This window comes from Cavia porcellus, unplaced genomic scaffold, assembly GCF_034190915.1.
Source record: "Cavia porcellus strain 051 isolate PalLab524CR breed Dunkin Hartley unplaced genomic scaffold, mCavPor4.1 scaffold_32, whole genome shotgun sequence".
In the NCBI taxonomy this organism is placed as follows: Eukaryota; Metazoa; Chordata; class Mammalia; order Rodentia; family Caviidae; genus Cavia; species Cavia porcellus.
This window is the reverse complement of record NW_026947515.1, coordinates 25,213,364-25,235,873: the sequence shown is the minus strand read 5'-3', so window position 1 is coordinate 25,235,873 and position 22,510 is coordinate 25,213,364. Positions and strand designations below refer to the sequence as shown.

At 51.2% G+C, this 22,510-nt stretch overlaps 1 protein-coding gene across 4 annotated transcripts in view; it reads right to left on the bottom strand.

The window, feature by feature from the left end:
- Positions 1-22,510, bottom strand: part of Sdk2 (sidekick cell adhesion molecule 2) — a 257,497-nt gene that overhangs the window by 193,096 nt on the left and 41,891 nt on the right. The gene's annotated exons all lie outside the window — the stretch shown is intronic.

Sequence of the window (22,510 nt, the reverse complement as noted above, 5' to 3'; positions counted from 1 at the left end):
TTACTGGCTTAAAAAACTAGAAGAGGGGTCGGGGATTTAGCTCAGCAGCGTAAGCGCCTGCCTGGCAAGAGCAAGGTCGTGAGTTTGATCCTCAAAACAAAAAATTTTAAAAATCCTAGAAAAAACTAGAAGACAGCATTTAGGAAAACCCATAGTTGGAAACTGAAAAAGGTAAGCCAAAAGGAAGAGAACAAAACTCTGGATATGAACTCTACACAAATCTTAGTGCGTACATAAGCAGAGTCCGTGCAGCCCAGCAGTGGCTAGAGGGGCTGGGCAGAGGTGTTTTTTTTAATTCGGTACTGGGGATCGGACTCGTGACTGCACTTGCCAGGCAGGCTCTTATGCCACTGAGCTAAATCCCCAGCCCTGGGCAGAGGTTTTTGCTACTACTTTCCACAGGAAACTGTGTTTGAAGTTTGCTTCCAGACAAGTTGACTGCTTTAAAAAAAAAAATCTATCTACTTCAAATTAGCGTAAAATGCAGAGATGCTACAATATGTCATTCTTGGTGCACAAAGAAACAGGAAGGTGTGACCCCTATACAGGTGGAAAATCAGTCAATACAAATCACTCTGAAATAGCTCTTCCAATTACCCTCAAGGGCACAAAGGAAAATATACTCATACTAAATGAACAAATAGGAAATCTTGGTAGGAATATAAAAACAACAATAACAACAACAAAAAGAACCAAATACAAATTCTAGAATTGAAAAATCCAAGATCTGAAATTTGAAATTCACTGTGTGGGTTTAATAGCAGAATGAAGGGAGCAGGGCAAGTGTCAGACAATGCAAAGACAGATCAATAGAAAAGATCCAGCCTAAGGAATCGGCAGAAAAAAGTGTACAACAACAACAAAGACCTGGGGCTCAGGGACTGTGTGTTGAAGTCTGACACACACTGAAGTATTGTCCTAAGAGAGAGCGAAGAGAGTAAATAGTGGCATAAAAAGTATTTGAAGTAATAAAGGGCAGAACATTCCCCAAATCTGAAGAAGGAAACTGCAGACTCCAGAGGCTCATGGACCTCAAGCAGGGCAAACACAAGGAGCAAAGAGCTGTTGCCCTGGTGACCTACAGGACATCAGCCTGCTTACCTTGCAAACCCAGGGCCCACCTCTCCACCCGCCTTTGTGATCCAGCTCATGACATCATTTTTGTCTTCTTCCCGAAAGTGTGCAGACAGTTAGAAGGCTAAAAGGAGCCCCCGGCAGGTGCTCAGCACGTTAGCATATCTTTGCTTAATCTACACCCACAGTCACGTCTTTCAGAACTGGGGACACCTGTCTCTAATTTGCTTTGATTATCTATTGATTGATTAATATTTTAAAAATCTAAAATCAGCACTGAGGTGTGGAGATGTGAGTGATCCAATGGTCAGCAGTGAGCGATGGGGTCAGGGTTGGAAGCCTAGTTCCAAAGCCCGTTAACCCTGCTTGCCTACTGGAACTGTATGCTGGGGAGCGGCACTCCCACCTCAGCCTGGTGAGCCAGTGAGGGCTGGCTCAAGCACTGGGATTGTTAAGGCTGTTTTGTGTGATTTTAAGGTGGCATGTGGGTTGAAAACCATGGTTGTCACCTGGAAATTACTAGGCAAGAGAAGAAAACTGGTCAGTGCTGTTCGCACTGGACAGTGGGCAGTTAGAAGCCTCTGCAAAGGGTGCAACCTGTAATTTCCAACCTACATAGTTTTACCACTCCGCTTGTCCTTCCTGCAGGCACACATCTGTCGCCTCTTCCCTGCTCCAAGAGATATGGGGTAATAAGAGGGTCCCCGGTGACTCCCTGCAGGGGGCCCAAGTTATAGGAGGCCACAGCAGTGGACATAGGAGACTCACTCCGAGTTCAGGTTTAGTCTCAGAGCCCTAACTCCTCCTGGCTTCCACTGGAGAGAGGAAAAGAGCCTGACACAGTGTGCTCTCCTCGGGACCCCTCAGGACTGCCCTGGAGTCTTGGGAAGAGGGGACTGCACCACACAAGGCAGACACGGGGCATCTTCCCTGCCCTCTTCTCCCTGCTGCTGCTCACAGCCTGCCACTAAACACGGCCTGGCCTCAGGACGAGGTTTCTGCCTCCCCTTGCACATGATCCAGAAACCACTATCTTATGAGATCCTCCAATTCCAGCACAGACCAGACCCTCAATAGTCTGTGACGAGATTTAATGGTAAACGAGGCTGGGGGATCGGGGGCCTTGGCCGTGCCATCTTTTGCTAGATTAGCTAAAGAACAAAAGCAAAAGAAGGAAACGAGACCCAACAAGCATCCCTCTTAGGATGGCAGCAGTGATGGTGGTGGTGTTGGGAGGAAGGTAGGTGCTGGAGGTGTGTGGACCATGGATGCAGCTGGAGGTGCAGCATGGATGGTGGTGGTGGTGCGGTAACAATGGTGATGGAGGTGATGGTGATGGTGGTGGTGGCAGTAAAAATGTGGTGATACAGGTGATGATCATCCTCCCCTGAGCACCAATGACATGCTAGACACTCAGCAGACATTACCTCACTGTGTCCTCACAACTATCCCACAAAGTGCGCTGTTTTAGCTCCATTTTAGAGATGGAAAGACTGACGCTCAGTAAGATAATGTCCTTGTCTGTGGCGGGACTGGGTTCACCAGAGCCTTTAGGAGCACCCCTGTTTTTCCCTTCCTGGGTTCCTCCCCACCTCAAAGGGTTGAAGCCCTAAGTGATGCCCATACTCTGAGGTTTGGTGCAGGCCTCCAGGGCCCCACATTCTCTGTGCCTTTGAGGTTCCTGCTCCTGGGAGCTCTCTTACTCCACTGCAGTTTATGACTCGGGGGCAAGGGTGACTACGGTGAGCCTTGGAGAGGTCCCCAGTATCAGCCTGTGCTTGGGGAGCTTGGGGCCACCCAGCCCCATTCAGGGCTCATCGATTTGGGTCCTGGGAGAGGCTGCGGGAGCCCATCCACAGCAGCCCCCTTGGGGCTCCAGTAGCCAGTGTTTAATGACCGCAGAAAGCTATTACTGCTCACTTAGCTGTAAACAGCTCTCCACAGCACTCGTTAGGGCCACCGAGGAGCACAGAGAGCTCTCTGCTCTTGAAGCGAGTGGGTGTGACTGCAGGCTCCACCTCCTTACTGGAAAGGCAGCTTCCAGCACGGAGCAGGCCTGTCTTCCAGGAAGAGCGAGCCTGTGCCCTTCCCTCTCCTACTCCCTCTGACCTTCAGGGTCACCCACCACAGTGGCTCGCTCCTCCCCAGGCATTTCCTGGCCTGCAGTGGTATGCACACAGGGACAGGGCAAGCACAACAATTGCCCCTGTGACAGCTAAGCCAGCTGTCCCTGCCCAGGGGCCCACATCCAACCCACAGGAAGGACAGTCAGTCATGCAGACTACCTGGAGAAGGCCCAGTGTCCTGACAAGGCTGGGCTGGGTGGGTCTCCACAGTCTCTCTTTCCTTTGGCAGTATGTGTCAACAATTCTTGGGAAAGATGGACATTTGTAGGGCCTAAACTTCAGGCAGGTAAGACCTCAGGTACTGGTCCAGGTTTCTGTCTTCAACCAATCAGAATTTTCCAAAGGGTTTTAGAGCTTTGCTCCCAACAAAATTCTACATAGGGCCCCAGTAGATAAACCAGAGTAAAGACTGGGGTGCAGTGGGGGTCTGCTGCTATCTGTGTTACTGTTCTTCACCCTCACCCTGTCCAACCCCTCCATCCTATAAGGGCTGCGGTCCATCTGTAGAGGATAGGTATGGGGTCCACAGGACACAGCTGCATGGGACACGGTTCCACGATACTCCCTGCACCGCATTTTGCCTTCTCTCCTGATGTGCTCAGCTCACAATTCACCACTGCCCCCCGAGCCGGGACATTCCCTCTCTGCTACTCTGATCACCCTGCACATTTTCTTCTTAGCACACACCACATTCCCTAATATTTTCATCTTGGCAGTTGTTTGTTTATGGTTCTTCTTCCCTACAGTTCTCTGAATTCTGGAGGGACACACACCATATTGGATTTGTGCCCTGTTTTTCCAGTACAAGCCCAGGGCTGGGCACACAGTGGGCCCTGGTGGAGGTCTGAGAAATGAATGAGTGAATGATCCATGCAGATACTGTCCGGCTTGCTGCTGGAAAAGGGGTACCTGTATCTTACTATCACTAACCATGCCCATGTCTCCAATCATGGCGAGCATTTCCTCAACCTGTGACCCTGGCCCATCTCATTTAGTATTTATTTATCCTTTATCTGAAAGCTAAGATATTCCCCCAGGTGGACTCCAACCCATCAAGTTCCCTACCCATACGGTCCTTGTAATGGCCGACTTATTTCTTTCTCTCTGGATTCTGATTCAGAGGACGGATGACTCTAGTGTCAACATGTGCCCACGTGCCTTGTGCAGGTAGAATGGATGAATGGGAAACAGCCCCGTGGTCCTGACACTACGGGGCAGCATCGCTTCTGCAAGGGCTGACCACCTGGCCATGGCATCCCTGGCTTCTAGTCAGCCACCCTTTGGACACTTTCCTGGCACCTGAGCAAAACTCTCCAGGGAATCAGACCTAGGCCAGCAGAGATTGGCTGGACAATGAGATGTGGACACAGAAGGTTGTCAGGATTTCTTGCACTGAGACCATGATGTGGCTTAGGAAGGTAACAGGAGTCCTTGAGCTCCAGGCATCTTGGGCCCAAAACCCAACCACCAGAGTTCTACCCAATGCTGCAACAGCCCAGAATATCTGGCTTCAGGGTCAGTACTCAGTCAAGTTTCTCTCCCTTCTCAGTGTCCCACAGGCCGGTGGGTCACCTCCCCAACTCAATTCCCCAAGTCCTTTCTACCTTAGAAACTAGCATCTCCACCATTCAGCCAACTGCTAGGACCTAACCTTGGACGTACCCTTGACCCAGGTTCTCCTTCTTAGCCAACATATCAGCTTAGTATGTACTGTAATCTCTGCTTTCAGAGTCACCCTGGGTCTGACCATTCCTCAGTATCCCTGATACCGGCACCTTGGCTGGACCCCTTCATTGCTGGCTGGGGCCATGGCCTCCTCACTGGTGTGCCTCCCCCTCCCCCTTATAGTAGCCATAAGGCTCAATTTAATGCATGAATCATATTATACCACTACCCAGCTTAGAGACTCATATTCGAATCAAATCCAAAGTCCTCCGTACCTTAACAGCCCCATGTGGACTGGCTGCTGGTCCTGTTTCCCTGCAGGCTGCTCTTCATATGAATACTCTGGTCCTCTTGCTGTTCCTCATATACCAAGCCCAGCCTTTTCCAGGGCCCCTGCTCTCAGGGTGCCCTTGGCTCCTTCTCACCCCATGTCACCTGGATCACCGTCCCAATGTCACCTCTTCAGGGAGGCCCTCCTCAATCATTCCCACCACAGTGGCCCCCATGCCACTCCCCACCCCCAGACAGCTTCTTCATGGTCTTGCCCCTTCCTGTCATTACCTCTTTCATCTAAAGTCCTCCCTGATCCTTAGCTGTCCCTCTGGAATGGAAGTGCCACGGAGGCAAGGATGTTCAGCTCCCATTTCACCCCCACCCCTTTGGTCCTTAAACCAGCACCTGGAACCTAGAAGGTGCTTGGTAAATAGCTGTTACATGAGTGAATTCATACTTTTAAAATGGGCTAATCCACGAGTCTCCCCTAGTCAGATTTGCCTGGAGACGCACATCAGTTCCAGGCCCAGATCACACCTGATACCATGCACATGCACATGCACATGTGCGTGCAATCACAAAGAAGCAGACACACATATGCCTAACTGCTCGTTCCTTCCTCCTCCTTCTTTCCCTCACCCCTCAAGGCCAGCTCCTCTGGCTTCATCAGGCCCAGTTGTCAGCCGGGGGACAAAAATCTCCCATGAACACAGCACTTCCTCAGCTTCCCTCAAAAGCACTAGATGTACTAAGCATCTTGCCCCAGCTTTTAAAAGCCTAGCTATAGTTTAGGGCTTCTCTGAGACTTAGAAAGTCTTCAGTTGTGTTTATCCAAATGGCTCATAAACACCGAATGCCAAGCTGGCACCCACTACCCAGTTCTCCATGTGTCTCCAGATACCTTCTATCTCTGCAGCTTGTGCTGTGAGGCCAGATGCTCATGCTAATATGGCCCAAGTAAAACTGAATCAAGTGGTGAGTCCTGAGACTCAAGAAGTGCAACTCTCCAGGGGAAATCCATGCAGCACCCCACAGAGGACAACTGCTAGAGTCCCAGTCCTGCATCTACCTACCCTGGGACAGGGGAAGCTGTTATCTTCCACGCTCAAAGTCTCAGTGGCAGGGTAGCTCCAGGACGGCTCCTACAGTTTCAGACAGTCACTTTCCATGGCTCCTGCGAGAGGGGGCTGACTCTATAGGCTTGAGGATCTAGAAGAAGTGTGTATCTGCTGGGAGGATTCACTGACTGGTTTAGTCATGTAACGGCCCTGCTGCTTGCCCTCGCTGATGCTCTCTGAGCTCCAGGGTCCTGATGCATGTGATGGGCCAAGACACCTGCCCCTGGGGCTGCTGCAGAGAACAAAGCTACAGCTGAGCTCTAACTGAACCTGGCCATACTGTGATCTCTCTCCTGTAGCCACAGAAACCCTTCGGGGTCTTTGCTATGCACATCAAATCTGCCTCAACTACTCTTAGGATTCTTAGATAAAGTTGCTCCAAACCAGACACTTCATTCATTCATTCCTTCGTTCATTCATTATTTCCTGACGTCAAGTGCCAGCCTGTGACAAGTGGTACAGCAATACAGAGGAGAACACTGTCTCTGGAGCAGATCCATTTGGGGCTGAAGCTCAGCCGCCTGCCAGTCACATGACTAGCAAAACACATCATCTTATGGGTTTTTTCTTTATATGTTATCTGCAGAATAGGGTCATCACCATATTTCTCTCACAGGGTGGGGTCAGGATTAGACAAGTTAATGTGTGTAAAGCATTCAGGATTGTGCCTAGCGCTTGGCAAGCATGATATGATTGTTGTCTCTGTAATTATGGAATTAAAGATGAATAGACAATTTCTGTGCTGGAGGAGCTCAGCTTAGCGTGGGAGACAGAGCGAGCTCCCAGATGCCTGCAGTGCAACTGTGTCAGGACTGAGAGTAGATACACGTGGGAGCTGGGGGCTGGGCTCCCAGGGCAGGCAGGGAGACAAAATGCACAGTGAAGAGCAAACCATTTCCAAGTCCACAGTGTGGTGTCCCATTACCTGCGGACACTCAGCAGGAAGCCCCCCCCCGGGGGGGGGTTGACTTCAGCAGGACAAATAATACCCGTGGTGGGAAAAGAAACCTAGCATCAAGGACCAAAACAGGACCATTAGGTTCCCACTGAGCAGAAGTAAACAGCAGCCGAATCCCCATAGCAAAAAAGAAAAGAGGAAAGAAAGAGAAAGAAAAGAAAAAAAGTGGGTCATGGGGGCTGCCTGGGATGTGTGTGGCAAAGGTAAGATGTCCCTAGGATGGGAAGGCAACCTCCAGATAAGCAGGACATTCCAAGGATGGGCAGGACATCCCCAGGACGGGAAGGACACCTGAAGTATGAAAAGACACCTCAAGTGTAAGGAGGGCATTTAACAGATAGGAAGGGCATCCTCAGGAAGAGAAGGCATCTTCATCATGAAGAATGCAAGGTTATACTAGTCCGGAGAGCCTTGCATCCTCCCAGACCTGGGCAAGAGAGGAGAGTAAGTCTCAGGGTTTGGGGGGCTGGTGAGTTTCACTTTATGTGGCCCCTTCACATGATAGCTGGTAGTGAGGTTTGTGCCTCACCTCTGTTCACTGGTCTTCCTCACGGGGAAGACGGGAGCACAGGGAGAGGTCCCCAGTGCTGACAAGGTACCAGAACCCTTGCTTCTTCTGTCATCCTGAAATGATGTTGTCAGAGTCAGGAGACCCAGGTTCCAGAGTTGGTCCTGGGCTGGCTCACTGGGTGACCTCCAGCTGCTGTTCCGGCGGAAGAGGGTGAGCATTACCTCCAAGGTCCAGCTTTATATAACCCTGAGAGTTTCTGATCCACTCAGGACTGCGAGTTCCTTCTCATCAAGTACCTGTCTCCTCTGTCCTTGCTTTCTCATAGGGCCACCAGCACCTGCAGGTCTTCCTTGCTGTGTGGGACTTTGCCCAGATGTTACTGACAGTGGATGTAGCCTTCCAGCCACTTTTATAAAGCCCTTTGACCCTAACCACCTTGATCTGCACACTCTGTCACTCCAGGGTGCCACAAAGCCCCATTAGCATCTCAGGCCTTCTGTGCAGTCCCAAGAACAAGCCCCAATTAGCACAGCCCAGATTACTCCTGTGAGTCTACAGACACTCTGTGGCCTGAGAAACAGAGGCTTCTGAGCACAGCAGACCCCCAGCTCCCCTGGTCCTGCCCTAGCCCAACCATGCTGCCTTCTAGAGAGCAAGGCCCCCACGACAGGAAAAGGAGGTGTTGACCCTGGAGAGCTCTGTAATGACCATCTTGATCCTGGGAGCAAGCATCCAGGTCCAGGCATGATGGAGGAAGGTGAAGTGGTAATATCCACACTACTGTTAGCTGTGGTTTAGGGCTTTACTGAGACCTATAAAGTCTTCAGCTGAGTTTATCCAAAGACTCTAGTGTTGGCACTAGATTCCCAGGGCCAAGCCCAGTTATTCAATTTCTTATTTACTGCACAAGCTCGCAGCAGCATTACCAGAAGGCAAAGGCAAAGGCGAGTGCAACACCTACCCTCAAAATCATGAGGTTCGTGGGCAGGAGAGGGTCTCCAAGGGTGGCTCTTGGAGAGGGAGAGACCCCATCCTGCAGAGCTCTGTGGAAACAAGATGTTAAAATGGAGTCATTTTCTCTGTGGGAGCAGGGAACCCTTTGTTTTTTACCAACTAGAGCCAGCCCTCCCTGAGAAAGGTGCTCATGGCTTGGGGGCCAGTCTAGCTGGGCATGAGTTTGGGCTCTTCCTCTACTAGGTGAATGACAGTAGGCAACTCTCCCATCTTCTTATTCCTCAGTTTCCTCACCTGTGAAATAGGGGTGCTGATCATATGCGACCAGCAGAATAATGCCCCAAAGATGCCCATGTCCTATTCCCTGGAACTTGTGACCATGCCCCATGACATGGCAAAGACGAATTAAGGATGCAAATTAGTTAACTATAAATAGGGAGTTGAGGTCCCCCTGGACTACTGAGGTCAGCACGAGGGTCCTAAAGTTCAGAAGAAGCAGATGAGGACCGAATGTGACCTGAATATGGTTTGTGTCTCTGACCTTCACACTGGAGCTTACTGTCCACTGTGAGATAAAAGAGACTGAAAACTTAATTTGATTATAGTGTTTAGAGGTGGGGCTTTGGGAGGTGATTAGAATTGGATAAGATCATCAAGGCGATCAAATCCTGGTGGACCAAGAAGAGGGGACCCACACACACACACTCACTATCTCTTGCCATAAAACACTAAGCAACGTCGTGGGACCCTGCCAACGAGGTGGTCATCAACGAGGAGGCCCTGACCGTGGACCTCCAGAACAATAAGCTAAATACACTTCTTCCTTTATAACTCACCCAGTTTGTGGCGCCATGTTATTAGCAACAGAAAATGGTCCCGACGAGAAGCAGCCCGAGGGAGACTTGGTTGGCCACTGCTAGGTATGCAGATGGCAGGAGGGGCCTCCAAACACTGGGAAAGGCACGGAAATAGATGCTCCCTGAAGCCTCCAGCTTTGCTGGTACCTTGGCTATAGCCCAGTGAAGCCCATTTTAGACTCGAAGTGCTGTTAGTTAGCAAGTGTGTGTTGTTTGCTGGGTTTTTGTTTTGAGACAAGGTCTCACTGTGTAGTGAAGGCTGGTCTTGAACTTGCTTATATAGCCCAGATTGGCTTCAAACTCAACCAGGACCCTCTGGCCTCATCCTGTAGGGTGCTGGGGTTATGGGTGTGCGACACCCCGCCTGGCCAAATTTGTCTTGTTTTGTACCACCGAGCTAGTGGTAATTTGCTTCAGCTACAACAGCTATAGGCAAGGAATCCCTCTTAGTACAATCTACCGCTGGGCATTTGAGGCAAAGAGTGACCTAATGGCACACAGCAAGTGCATTTGACGGTTAACGCTTGGGGATCCTTGAGGACATAGTTCTGTGGGCCAAACCTGGATGGCATTTCTACCTGGAGACAGCACAAGGGTCCAGAAGCCCTAGGGAAAGCAGGACACCAGGCCAAAGTGCAAGGTGCAGAGATTGGGATTGTGCCCATAATAGAATGGGCTGAGCTAGCCTGAGTGTGCAGAGCCGGGGAGAGTGAGCTCAATCTCCTCCATTCTGCCACCAGTGCTAGCTCATAACAAGTGTGGACCGGGCCTGGGGATTTAGCTCAGTGGCATAAGCGCCTGCCTTGCAAGAAGGCAGTCGTGAGTTCGATCCCTGGTACCCATAAAAACAAAACAAAACAAAACAAAAAGACCAAAACAAAAACAAAAACAAGTGTGGGCCAAGGCTTCTCTTCTCATTTGATATCTTGTCTCAGGTTGTCACAGCCTACCCAGGTCCTCTCTGTCTCCTGCTGGTGTCTCCAGGTCACCAGACTCACCATAACCCAACCTAAGTATCCTTGACTCCGGTCCCCTTGCCAGTGTGGTATTCTGCTCAGGCACTCTCGGTCGGTCAAGAACAATTCCAGGTCCTCATCAGTTCTGATCCCGCTGTGCCACCGCTTCTCTCCGGTGTTCTTTCAAATCACCCATCTCCACTAACAGAGCCCTGACTCCAGCTCTTGCCACCTTTGTCTCCCCCTGCGGAACCCCCTACCCTCCCACATTCTCTTTCAACGTTTTCCCTTCATCACCACATGATCTCAAAGCCACTCCTACCAGGCTCACAGAACAGAGTCCATGATTCTCTTCAAAGATTAGACTCCTCTGCCGTTCTCTGCAAGCTCGTCCGCACCGCTTCCCAGAATCTTCTTTTGTGGCCAGGCCCTTTGTATTGTCACCTACGGCTTCTCAGACATTGCTCCCCTTCTAGAAGGACCACCCCCTCCCTCTTCACCTTCTTTTAGTCATTGTTTAGCCCTGGGCCCAAACAGCACTTTCTCAGGCAAGCTGCTACGGACTGAACTGTGTGCCCTGGAACTCAGATGCTGGGCCCTGGCCTCGGTACTTCAGGCTGCGACTGTTTGGAGACAGAGCCTTTGAAGAGGTAATTAAGGTAAAAGGATATTGTTAGGAGGGCCCTTATCCACTACGATGATGTGTTTCGAAGAAGAGATCTGGACACAGACGCACAGAGACAAGACCACAGGAGGATACAGCAGGAGGAGGCCACCTGCACATTAAGGAGAGAGGGTCTGAAGTCCCTAACCTGCTGACACTTTAATGCAGGACTTCTAGACTTCAGAATGGTTTTCCTGGCAAAAGATTCCCCTTAAATAGGCTGAGTGGCTTCTGCTTCCTCCTAGATGCCCCGGCCGGCCCCTCTCTCTCAGCACACAGGAGTTTGTAACTATACATCCTCTCTGCCAGGTAGCAAAGTGACGTTTTTCTCCCTTTCTCCTCTAAGGATGTGCTTTGCACTCCAAGACAATGTTTCCTGGTGTCAGCCCCTCCCCAGTGTCATGGCCCTCAGCCCTGTACCATACCCTGTGCAGGACCCCTGGGCTGCCCCCTCCCTTGCAGGGACAGTGTTCCTGACCACAGGTTTCTGCACAGTAACACTGGATTTCACAGGGACCTGCATGGTCTTGCAGGTGTGAGACCTCTGTGGCCACCCCACATCCGTGATCAGAGGGCCCATGTGTGGTTTGAGAAATCCTTAACACTTGTAGCTTTGAACCTGTCCTTTGTAGGTGAAGAGCTTTGGAACAAGGCCACGTACGCAGAAGCCGAGGAGAGAGGCGGAAGAAAGGAGATGCTGGAATCGTAGTACCTTTGACAAAGCTCTCACCTGCTCTTCAAACGAGAGCCCCCAGGCTCCTTTTGTGCTGGGCCCTGCTGGTCACAAGACCTCCGTCATTGCACTCAAAACTCAGGACAAGCTTGGCCTCCGAGCATCCTGCAAACTGTCCCCTTGCCTCCTCCTCCTCCCCTTGCCTCCTCCTCCAGCCGCCCGCTCGCTCTCATCACTCGAGTTCTGACCCATAGCTCCATCCACCCTGCTCTCTCCTACAAGCTGCAAGGACAGCTCCGTCACTGGGCTGGTCCCCATTCTCTAAGCTGACTTCATGTCCCCTAGACCACCTGGCCCGATCTCACCTCTCAGCCGACTCAAGAGCTACACTCCCAGAATGCCAGGGTCACAAGGGGCTTTCATTGGATGCCCTGGTACAGAAGCCCATCTGCTAACACAGGAAAGCCCCCTATTGACCTGTCACCACCTGACAGACTTTTCCCCAGTCCATGTGGCTCCCAAGTGCAGAGGGTGCTGGCTCAGTGTGGGGGATGGTGTTACTTGGGGAGTGTTATTGGCAGAGCCATCCGAGGGTGCTCCAGTCTTCAGGGGACCACATGGCCAACACTCACCCTTGGAGTTGGCACAGGCCCCTGGGCAGGAGCTGTGTCCTGGAGCTGGCTTCTCTGCAATGCTTTCCGCCCATCCAGAGCCTGCCTAGGGCAGATGTGGGAAACCCCGCTCTGCATGACAGGGTTTGAGCCATGGGGAAGGAACAAGGGGATCAAGGTAGACAGCAGCAGCCACTCTGATATTGGGGTTTGGTATTTATTCTACACTGGCAACAGCTTGTGCTGAATCTCACAGCCTGTGGCTGTGACAATTACCAAAATGTTTACTGTATGTCACTATTAATTATGCAGAAACTCTGCAGGCCTCTCAATCATACAGTGTGACAACCAGAAGGCCTGGCTCCCAGGCTGCGTCCTGTTCTCCCCTGACTCTGCCCGGTGGCCTCAATTCAAGGAGATTTGTGCCCTTGTGAGGACCTTGTACATCTCTTCTTGCTCAGCCCTGGAAAAGAGAACGGAGCCCCACAAAGAGAATGGTGGTCCCTAGAGGAAGCCTTCTGACCACAGCGTTGCACTTTCACTCCGTATGCAGAGTGTGTCCCTGGAAGCTCGGGTCTCACCAGCCTTCCCCTCCCTGTCCCACTGGCGAACTCCTGTGGGACATTTCCTCTGCCAGCTCCTTTCCAGTGCCTCAAACATAGTGAGTGCCCTCCTGCTTGCCCCAGGACCTTTATCCATGCTGCATCCTCACCCAGAACACTCATCCTTTGTTTCTTTGCCAACTAACTTCCAGCTATCGTGTAGGAATTAGATTAAACGCTACCTCCTTTGGGAAGCACTCGGATTCTAGGTCCAAGATCTAGGACTAAGATTCTAGGTCACAGATCTTCTGTTCAAAATTTTTGAGTCCTGCAATTTCCTCATGATACCCATTGCTGTGGCAGTCAGATAAACTGTAACCTAACATCTTTCTCACCCTCTAGATGGAGTGGTTTCTTGTCCACAGCTGTCTTCATAGCATGAAGTATTCACTTAATAAATGTCCATGGGATGAAGGAGTGTGAAGGCTGAGCCCTGAGTAGTGCAGACCTTACAGCGCCTAGCAACAGTAGCAGCAGCAGCAGCAGGCCTTGCCCCTCAGTCCTGTCCCCACTGGGCACTGTGGACTGCTGCAAGTGTGAGGGCCTGATGTGGGGTCTTTCTTCAGCAACAGCACCCCATTCCCTTTTCTAAGGCATGGCAGCTCCCCCAAAGCACAGAGAAGGGACAGCTCTGAAGCCATCACATCCAGCAAGCTGCTGCCCCAAATCCCCGAGACTAGGAGGCAAAGTGAGATGGCCGCTCTGTATCATTTACCCTGGCTCAGGGCACAGCCCTGGCGCTCACTCTTGCTAAGTGAGTGGGTTTATGTGGATCCACCTGCAGGGAGGGGCAAGGCTGAGCTGCCACTTGTCATCCTGCCTAGGACTCACCTTGATGCTCAGGGACCTGGCACGAGGGTGAGCATGTGGGTGAGTGAGGAGTGAAGTGAGCTTTGGCAGGCCCGGGGTCTCCCCATGGCAGTCCGTCAGCCACTAGAGATCTGTCCCCATCCTCATGCAGACGTTATCTTCACATGACAAGACACACTCTTGGAATGGCTTCTTTGGGGAAGAAAGGCTTGCGATGCCCCAAGCTGAGCAGCTCTTCATTAGCTGCATGGCTGGGATGGACAGAGGTGCCTAAGGTTCACTGTCCAGCTGGCATTCCACATGAGCAAACCCTGCCTCCCTGGCTGGAGAGGTGAGCAGTTAGGCACAGCTGCTGGGGGTCCAGCTTGCTAGGAGGCATTCTCCCAGCTCAGGACAGTAGCAAGCAGGTAGCCCCAGGGTGTGGCCAGGACCCCAGGGGAACACAACACCGTGTGCCATGTACTGCCATCCTTCAAGAGTGACTGTTGGTCTCCACAGAGAAGGACCGGGGTGTGGGCACCCCACCAATGCTCTCCAGACTTCATGTCCTGTCCTGGGGTAGCCCGGCCCTACTCACACCCAAGAGGCCACGATTGACTTTGAGGACAGGACCAGGTCTTCTCTGCCCTGTCCTGGACCTGGATAGGGCTTTGTAAGGAGAAGCCCACAGGTGCTCAGAGCCTGCAAGGCGGGCACTGGGTCACAGCGCTGGAGACGGGTGGAAGGCCAGGAGTGAGGCTTTCACTCCTGCCTTTCCAACCGACCTGTAAAAGTGTGGCTTTGAGCACAATGGTCCTGCCCAAAACTTCCTCAACTGTAAAACGCAAGGGACACACTACACATTCTGGGGGGGTCCTCCACCTGTGCTGCCCCCCCTTCCTCATCCTCATCTCTGTTGCTGAGCAGTGGGTGATGTAAAAGAGAGGGACTCAGAGGTTGATGCCTGTTGATTGACTACATGTGATGTGTGTTGATGGCCACTCATCTGTGGCTGCTGCTGATTAGAAACCAGTGTCAGATACATGATTAAAGACGGGGGTGAAGGGGACAGGGGGGAAGCCATACTTGGCTCAGGGTCTCACTCTGGCTCTCTGCTGGCCACAGGGGAAGCCAGGGAGTGGGGAACCCAGCACTGGTTTCTTGCTGTCTGCCTGCCTGGCACTGAGGCCTCAGAGCTCACTGAGGACGCTTAGCCACCCAGGAAGAAAGATGGTGCGGTTCCTGCTGAGATGTGAGGAACTGGTGCTCAGAGAAGTTCAGGAAGTTGCCCAGGAACACTCAGCCAGAGGCAGAGCAGGCACCGGAACCCAGGTCTGTCTGATTCAGAATGCACACTTGTCTGTGTGCCACATGCTTCCTACTGTGGATGCCAGGGTCTAGGGGGTCCCTGAAAGGGGCATTGGGCTGGGAATCAGGACCAGTCCAAGGGCAGCTGCTGCTCCTCACCACTGAGCTTTGGATCCTTGACTAACTCAACTCAAGCTCTCTCTCTGGGCTTAGTTTCACTATCTGTATAATGGACAATCTTGAGCTTATTAAACTAGTGTGAACAGAAATCAACCAGAGGGTTTGTAAAAGAACAGATTTCCAGGCCTGCCCAAGTCCACTGATTTGGACAGTCCATCCTGGTGCCCCTGGCCTATGTCTCACATGCTGAGCAGAACTCAACTAGAGAATCTCTCGGGTTCCTTTTGAGTCAAAATATGACAATATATAAGTGTCAAAATACATGACCTTGTGTGGGGAGGAGCCGGCAGGAGGCTAGCAGCCATCAGAGCAGACCCCAGGCAAAAGTCCCTGTCTCCACGGACCAGGAGGGAGTGTGTTGCCTCCATCCCCGTGGTGTTCCCCCCTCAGCATCCCACATCTAACACCAGGCCAAGGAGCCTACAATCAGAAGCCACCCACCTCCTGCCCCAGAAAGCCCTGCTCACCCACACCAGCAGAGGGAGCTAGTGAGGAAAGGCAGCTCCACTTGGGGAGGAAAGAGGCCCTGGGAGAGTTACTAGGCCTCTCTAAGCCCTAAATTCCTTATCTCCAAGACAAGAATAACACTCTGTATATGCATCCACATTCAACCAACCCTGGATGAAAAACAGTCCAAAAAATGTGTGTCTGTACTAACTATGTAGACTTTTCTTTCTGTCATTATTTTCTAAATAATACAGTACAGCGACTATTTACATGGCATTTACATTGTATTAGGCGTCACGAGCCATCTACCAGTGATTTAAATTCTATGAGAGGACGTGTGTAGGCTACAAGCACACACCACGCCATTTTATTTTATTTCAGTTTTTTGGGACAGGGTCTCCACGAACTTGCAGAGATCCTCCTGCCTCAGACTCCTGAATACTGGGACTACAGACATGTGCCAGCTACCGTGCCCTTTTGTATGAGGGAACTGAATGCCCTTGAAGTTTGGTATCTGATCATCTGCAGATAGACAGCAAGGGGCTTGGCTTTAGCTCAATGGCTTAAGTGCCAATCTGGCAAGTACGAGGTCATGAGTTCAATCCCTGGTGCCAACAGAAAAAAGGAAGAAAACTCGATGTTTCTGTTGACATTTTTGCTGGGGATTTAGCTCAGTGGCATAAGTACCTGCCTGGCAAGTACAAGGTCATGAGTTCAATCTCTGGTACCAAAAAAAAAAATCCCCAACCAACCAACCAACCAAACAAACAAAAAACCCAGATAGACGGCAAGGATGAGTGAGTCAAACATCATTCGTTAAATACACACAACTACAGGCATCTCTAGTGTCACACACCCACAGGAAAAGGCACAAAGGACAAGAAACAGATGGCTGGAACTTCACTGGGAAGTTAAGGCCCCTGGGGGAGATGCACAGCCACTGGGTACCCTCTCAGAAAGTCTGTGTTTCTCGTGGCACCATGGCATTATGCTCCAAAACATGACTCCGCTTGCTCCAGGGACATGACCCGGGGCCTGGTGCAGGTGACCCTACCAAGCCTTTAGCACGACTTAGCGCGGTAGACACTTCACACAGCGTGAGCTCGCTGCCGATGCCTCCACCTCTATCTCTCCTTCGAGCCTCTCCTGCTGTTGGTGGGCTCTCCAGCTCACCTGCCAGCCCCTAGAACCCACTGCTGCAGTGTCGCCGTTTATTTATTTATATTCTCTTCACAAGGAAGGTGTGTTGTGTGCACGGCTGGATCAATTCCTCCACATCACTCACTGGGCTCCGCTCGCCTCCCCCTCCCTCCAGCCCTCTCCCCCTCGCTGAGACCAAGAGCGTAAATTCCTTCTGGCTATTAATTAAAAGCAGCCTCTCCCTTAGTGCCAGTGTACTTGCCATAAATTAATAGCAGTCTTCTTAATCAAATCTTATCTCCTCCTCGAGCCATAAACACACCGAGCCCGAGTTGGTATCTCTGTGCACCCAGCCGTGAAATTTAATTTCTGATGCTTCAGCAAACTGTGTGCGGTGAGCAGGCACCTGTTCGGGGGGCCACCCCAACTTCAGTGCCAGTGCCAGACCCCGGGCCAACAGCCAGGTTGACTGGACTCTATTCCCCTCACATCTGGACGTAGAGCGCGCCTGGCTCTTAGAACCCAAAGGCTCAGCAGTGCAGTGGCTGTGATTGTCATCTCTGGCACTGCGATGCCTCCCAGATACTGGCTCCACCCGAGTCTCACGACAGCTCTAGGAATCACTCCGCTAGAGCAGAAACCTAACTTCAGAGATGGAGAAAACACAGGTACCATGCGCTTTCGAGGCAGATTGGCTGGAATTCCTGCTCTGTCCCTTTCTAGCTGCCTCTCTGACCCTGCTTCTTCATACAAGAGGAGAGATAATGCTTCTTGCAGTTTTTATGTCAGAATGAGATAATATATCACTGGTATTGGACCTAGTACAGTGCCTTGCCCTGCAGCTGCTGCCCAAGGTAAGGATCATCCACGGAGCAATTCACCGAAGGTGACCATCCAGCTACGAAGTGGCAGAGCTGGACACAGACTCCAATTTAGATTTCACACAGCTGGAATTCCAGCTCGGCTCTGGATTCTGGGTCACTGGGCCAGGTCCCTTGGGCATGCTAGCCCCCATCTGCCTGTACTCCTAGTCTGCTAATGCCCATCCTCATGCACGTCCACAATTCCACGGACCAAGGCGGAGCCCAGAGCTGTCTGTTCAGGACATGCTGCTGCCAGCTTCACTGCTATTGCTGCTGCAGGGTGACGTGGTGCTGCCACCACCCCAGGCTGTCCTTGGCAGGCCTCTGTCCCAGCTTGGTACCTGCATCATCACCTTACTTAGCAGCTAAGAATGTGCATCCATTTCCCATGGGCCACAGGGAGCCCGAGGCTGTCTCTGCATGTTATCTCTGTTCCTCATGGTGACTCACGTCCTTTTGGTGGGGCTCATTCACAGATGAGGCAGGACAGGCAGACGCTTCATTCAGAGGGAGCTGCCATCTCTCCAGCTCTCTGGGCCTTTGGGGAGCATGCTTTTCAATGTGGGCCTGAGTGCTCCAACCCTCAGCCCCTGGGCAAACAGCCCTCTTTATGCCCATCAAACCCTCAGCCCAACCTCTCTGGCTGCGGCTCAAAGAATTTCCCTGAACAACCCCCCAGCTCAAACACCTTGCAAAGCACATGACTGCTCTGCTTTCAAAGTCTGCTCATTGCCTTTTGAGCCTGTTTTGCTTTTCTGTTAACCTTCAAGTTTATCTATAATTCTTTATACCCTCAGGGAGGCGTTCCTCCAAGAAAAGCCCTGCTGTCCTATGGTCTCATCTCAGCATCACGTTAGGTACTAAAGCTCCCTCTCTCTACAACAGCCATGTTTATAGGACTCCTACAGTGGCTGTCAAGCTGGGGTTCCAAAGCAGTAGCACTTGGGAACTAGTCAGTGATGCAGCTTCTGGGGCTGGCCCCAAACCTGATGAATCCAGAGCTTTAGAGTAGAGTTCAGCAGCCTGATGCTTAAAAAAGCTTCCAAATGCATGCACCCAAATTAGAGAGCCAGTCAGAGGGCCAGTGCTTCTCACCAGGGGTCTTCAGGCCCCAAAGGACCTTTGACAGGGTCTGGAGATATCTGATATTTAGTGGCATTATGGCTTGTATCTAGATATTCCCTCAAAAGTCTCAGTAGTCATAGTTCTGAAAGAGGATGGATTAGGGTGTGTGAATGTGGATTAAGAGTGTGCTACTGGGTTTAAGGATGTGGAAAATGGAAGCCCCACCCTGGGTAGCCAATCAATAGGCAGGGTACCCTAGATGGAATACGAAGGGACAAAAAAGCTTCTGCTGCTTGCTACTGTCTTCCTGCCTTCTGCCATAAGCTGTTTCTGCTCTGCAATGTCCCTCTGCCATGCCACCCTGCCTTGGAGCCAGTTGATTATGGACTGAAACTGCTACTACACCTCCATCAACTGTGAGCCAGTCGAATAAAACCTTTCCTTCTTTTACTTGTGAATGTCAGGTATTTGGGCTCAGCAATGGGAAAAGTAACTAAGACAAGTGGATAGAGGCCAGTGATGAGACTAAACATCCCACAAGGCACAGCGCAGTGCCTATCACACAGACTTATCTGCCCCAAAGGGTCACAGGGCCAAAGGCAGATAAACCTGGCTGCAGACCTGAGGTTAAACTTGCAGTCGACATCTAGAAGCATAGAGTACACAGCCCTCTCCAGTGTCTCTAGTAGCCAGGGCAGCACTCTTCCAGGAAGAACCCAAACACAGGTGCTAAGACCCAAGGAGGTCTTCATGTGGTGCAGGCTGGATGCACCTCAGCCCACCCTCCTCCCACATCTGCCCTCAAGCTGGCTCTTCTGATGGCCACTGACAGTAGGTGGACCTGCAGCACAGAGAGGTCATGCATCCAAGCTCTCACAGTGAATGTGGCAGGGACAAGACCCAGAGCAAAGAGAATCAAAGACTGGATCTTCATCATCATGCGGCTCACCACACAAAGCCATGTAGAGGGGCTCTCTTGGTAATGAAATGACGCTCTTACACAAAGGAGAAAACTATAGGCTTTGCTACCATTCACTCAGTCTGTCTAGTTAGTGCTTGATGCCTGCTCCCCTCTAAGCCAGCAGCTCTGTTGTGTGATGGTATGGTTCAGGATGCAGGATATTCACACTTTAGCTCAGGGAAATCAATGCACAATGTAGGTACACACATGTGTGCATGCACACCTCCCTTGTGATCTCTTCCAAAGTACAGAGTAGCGGTTGCTCAAAACATTTGGAGAAACAGACAGGGAATGAGGAGTCCCCTGAGAGAGCTGGGCTTTGAGCTGCCGGTCAGATTACAGTGCTGGCCAAAGAAGGCCAGGAAGTCACACAAGCAGGGGACAAAGAATATGGCCAGGAGCCATAAAGACCTAGTTTTGGGTCCTGCACCATTGCCTACCAACAGCATGAATCTTGGCCAATAACTATTTATTCTACAAGACTCCATTTTCTAACCTATAGAGTGGGGACACTGCTTCTCGCCATACAGCATCGGGCAACGATGAACAAATTGATGAAAAAGCACCCAGGGTTCACTCAGTTTCCAAGCTTTGCCTAGACAAGCATTAAGGCAGGGGAAATTCTGATCTGGTCCTTGGAGCCTGGGAACCGTGGCAGTGTGTGAGAGGGCCAAGGCAGAAAGTGAGCAATCACCGAGCCTCTCCCTGGCAGCAAGAAAGGCTGGAGTCAGTGACAGTCCACAGAGGCACTGTGGGTTAGCAGGTGTTACAGAGGTGCTGAGAGCCATTAGCACCTAATTACGCTTTTGTCCTTGCTGTAATCAGGTGAACTGCAAAGGACTGAGAAGGGGGATGCTTTAAAGAGAAAGCAGACAGCTGTCAGAAACACCTGCAAAGGTGACAATACCCCTCTGAAAGCGGCTTCTTTCCAATGGTTGAAGGGCCAAGAGAAACCACAGGGCCAGGAAGATGGGACTGATGCAGACCTTTAAGCACCGAAGGCAATCAAAATCTTGGCTCCTTAGGAAACAGGGAGCTGGTGGAGGCCTTTGAGAGGGGATGGGGTTAGATGCAAGAGGATGCTTAGCAAGAAGAAACAAATAGCTGTCCGCAGGATGCATGGAGAGGTTGGGGGCTGGGCAGAGGTGGCTGCTGTCGTCCAAGTTGTGCTAACATGGCCGGGTACCAAGAGCACAGGAGAAATGACCGGGCCTGACACTAACAGCTGCCCCTGTCAGACACAATACTCAAAAGCCTGAAGGTCCTACCAAAAACACACCAACAATTCACAGTTAGCCATGCCCAAGGCCAAGATCATGAGTGGAGACTCAGCACTGGCCCATGGTATAGAACCTGAAACAACCACCTCCATGGTGCAGAATCCAGTGACACAGAACCATCACTGGCAAAGACCCCCAGCATCATCCACATTTCACAGCCTTAAGGCCAAGAACCATCCATGGTACAGAAGCCCGGGACACAGAATTGCTGTGGTACAGAATTCCGAGACCCAGTGACCACATGTGGTACAGAACCTGAGACCCAACACCACTCCTGGCACAGAACAGCTCACTCTGTCTGACTCAGGATGTTCCTCCAGACCCTGGCATGCTAGACTTGGGGAAAATGCAAGTCAGAGACACTGTAAATCTCAGGGCTCAGTCCTGTCACAGCCTGACAAGTCTGTCCTTCCCCACCATGACTACCTGCCTTGAGCTTCCTTCGCTGGGGGCAGTTGTTTCTCTTGGCTCTTGCTCTGGAGCATGTGTCCAGAGGGTAAGGGGGCTTGCTGAGGTCAGGGATGTCCACAGGTGGATACAGATGATTGGGGTATATTGTGGGGCTCCAGTCAATTCCCAGAGTATCTCTGCTCACCCAGTCACCACCACACACCTCTTGGGCTCCATGAGAGGTCATCCACATTTAGCAAAATGCAGACCAGGGATGGTCTGGATAAACACGAACTTCCTTTCAGACCATATTCTAGCCCTGCATGGAATGCAGTATGTATACCCAATATTGGAATGTTCTTACACTGAAATATGAGTCACTATTTGTCAGAGATGCCAACTTACTTGGGGTTCCCCTCTCATACTTGGATCTCCATCTACCTGGAGATCTCAGGTGACAAGAACTAGAACACAACAGGACAAAAGGGTCCCTCCAGTTCTCTCCACCACAGTGGGCATGAGACAAAGCTTTGTGGAAGTCAGTGCAACAAGACAACTTTGAGGGCATCCATCGCTTGGCTGTTCAGACACCTTTCAGGTAAAAAGCACACGGCACTAAAAAGGTAACAAGAGCCAGTGTCGCAGAGTGGTTTAATCAGAGATCAAAAGCACCAAAACACCTGACCTCTTTGGGAACACAGGATACGTGCTTCCCCTGCGCCCAACCTTGGTGTCTCATCCGTAAGCTTAAGAGAAGAGAGTGGCTCCCCATTGCCCCTTTCCAGGTAAAAACCTGATGTCGATTGCAGGCTACCTATTTTGTCTGTCTAAGAGGATGCAATGGGGAATTACAATCTATCCTAATGGCAGTCCCGCCATACACAGAAAGGAAGGAAACTCCACGGCCAGAAAAAGAGTGTGCACTACTGTCCATGGCCAAGCCTTGATGAACTGGCACCTCTACCACTTGGAACAATCAAGGCTCCAGTCCCTGTCATGACAGAATTAGAGGCTGACCACATGCGGCTGCCCTGTACCTGCCGGC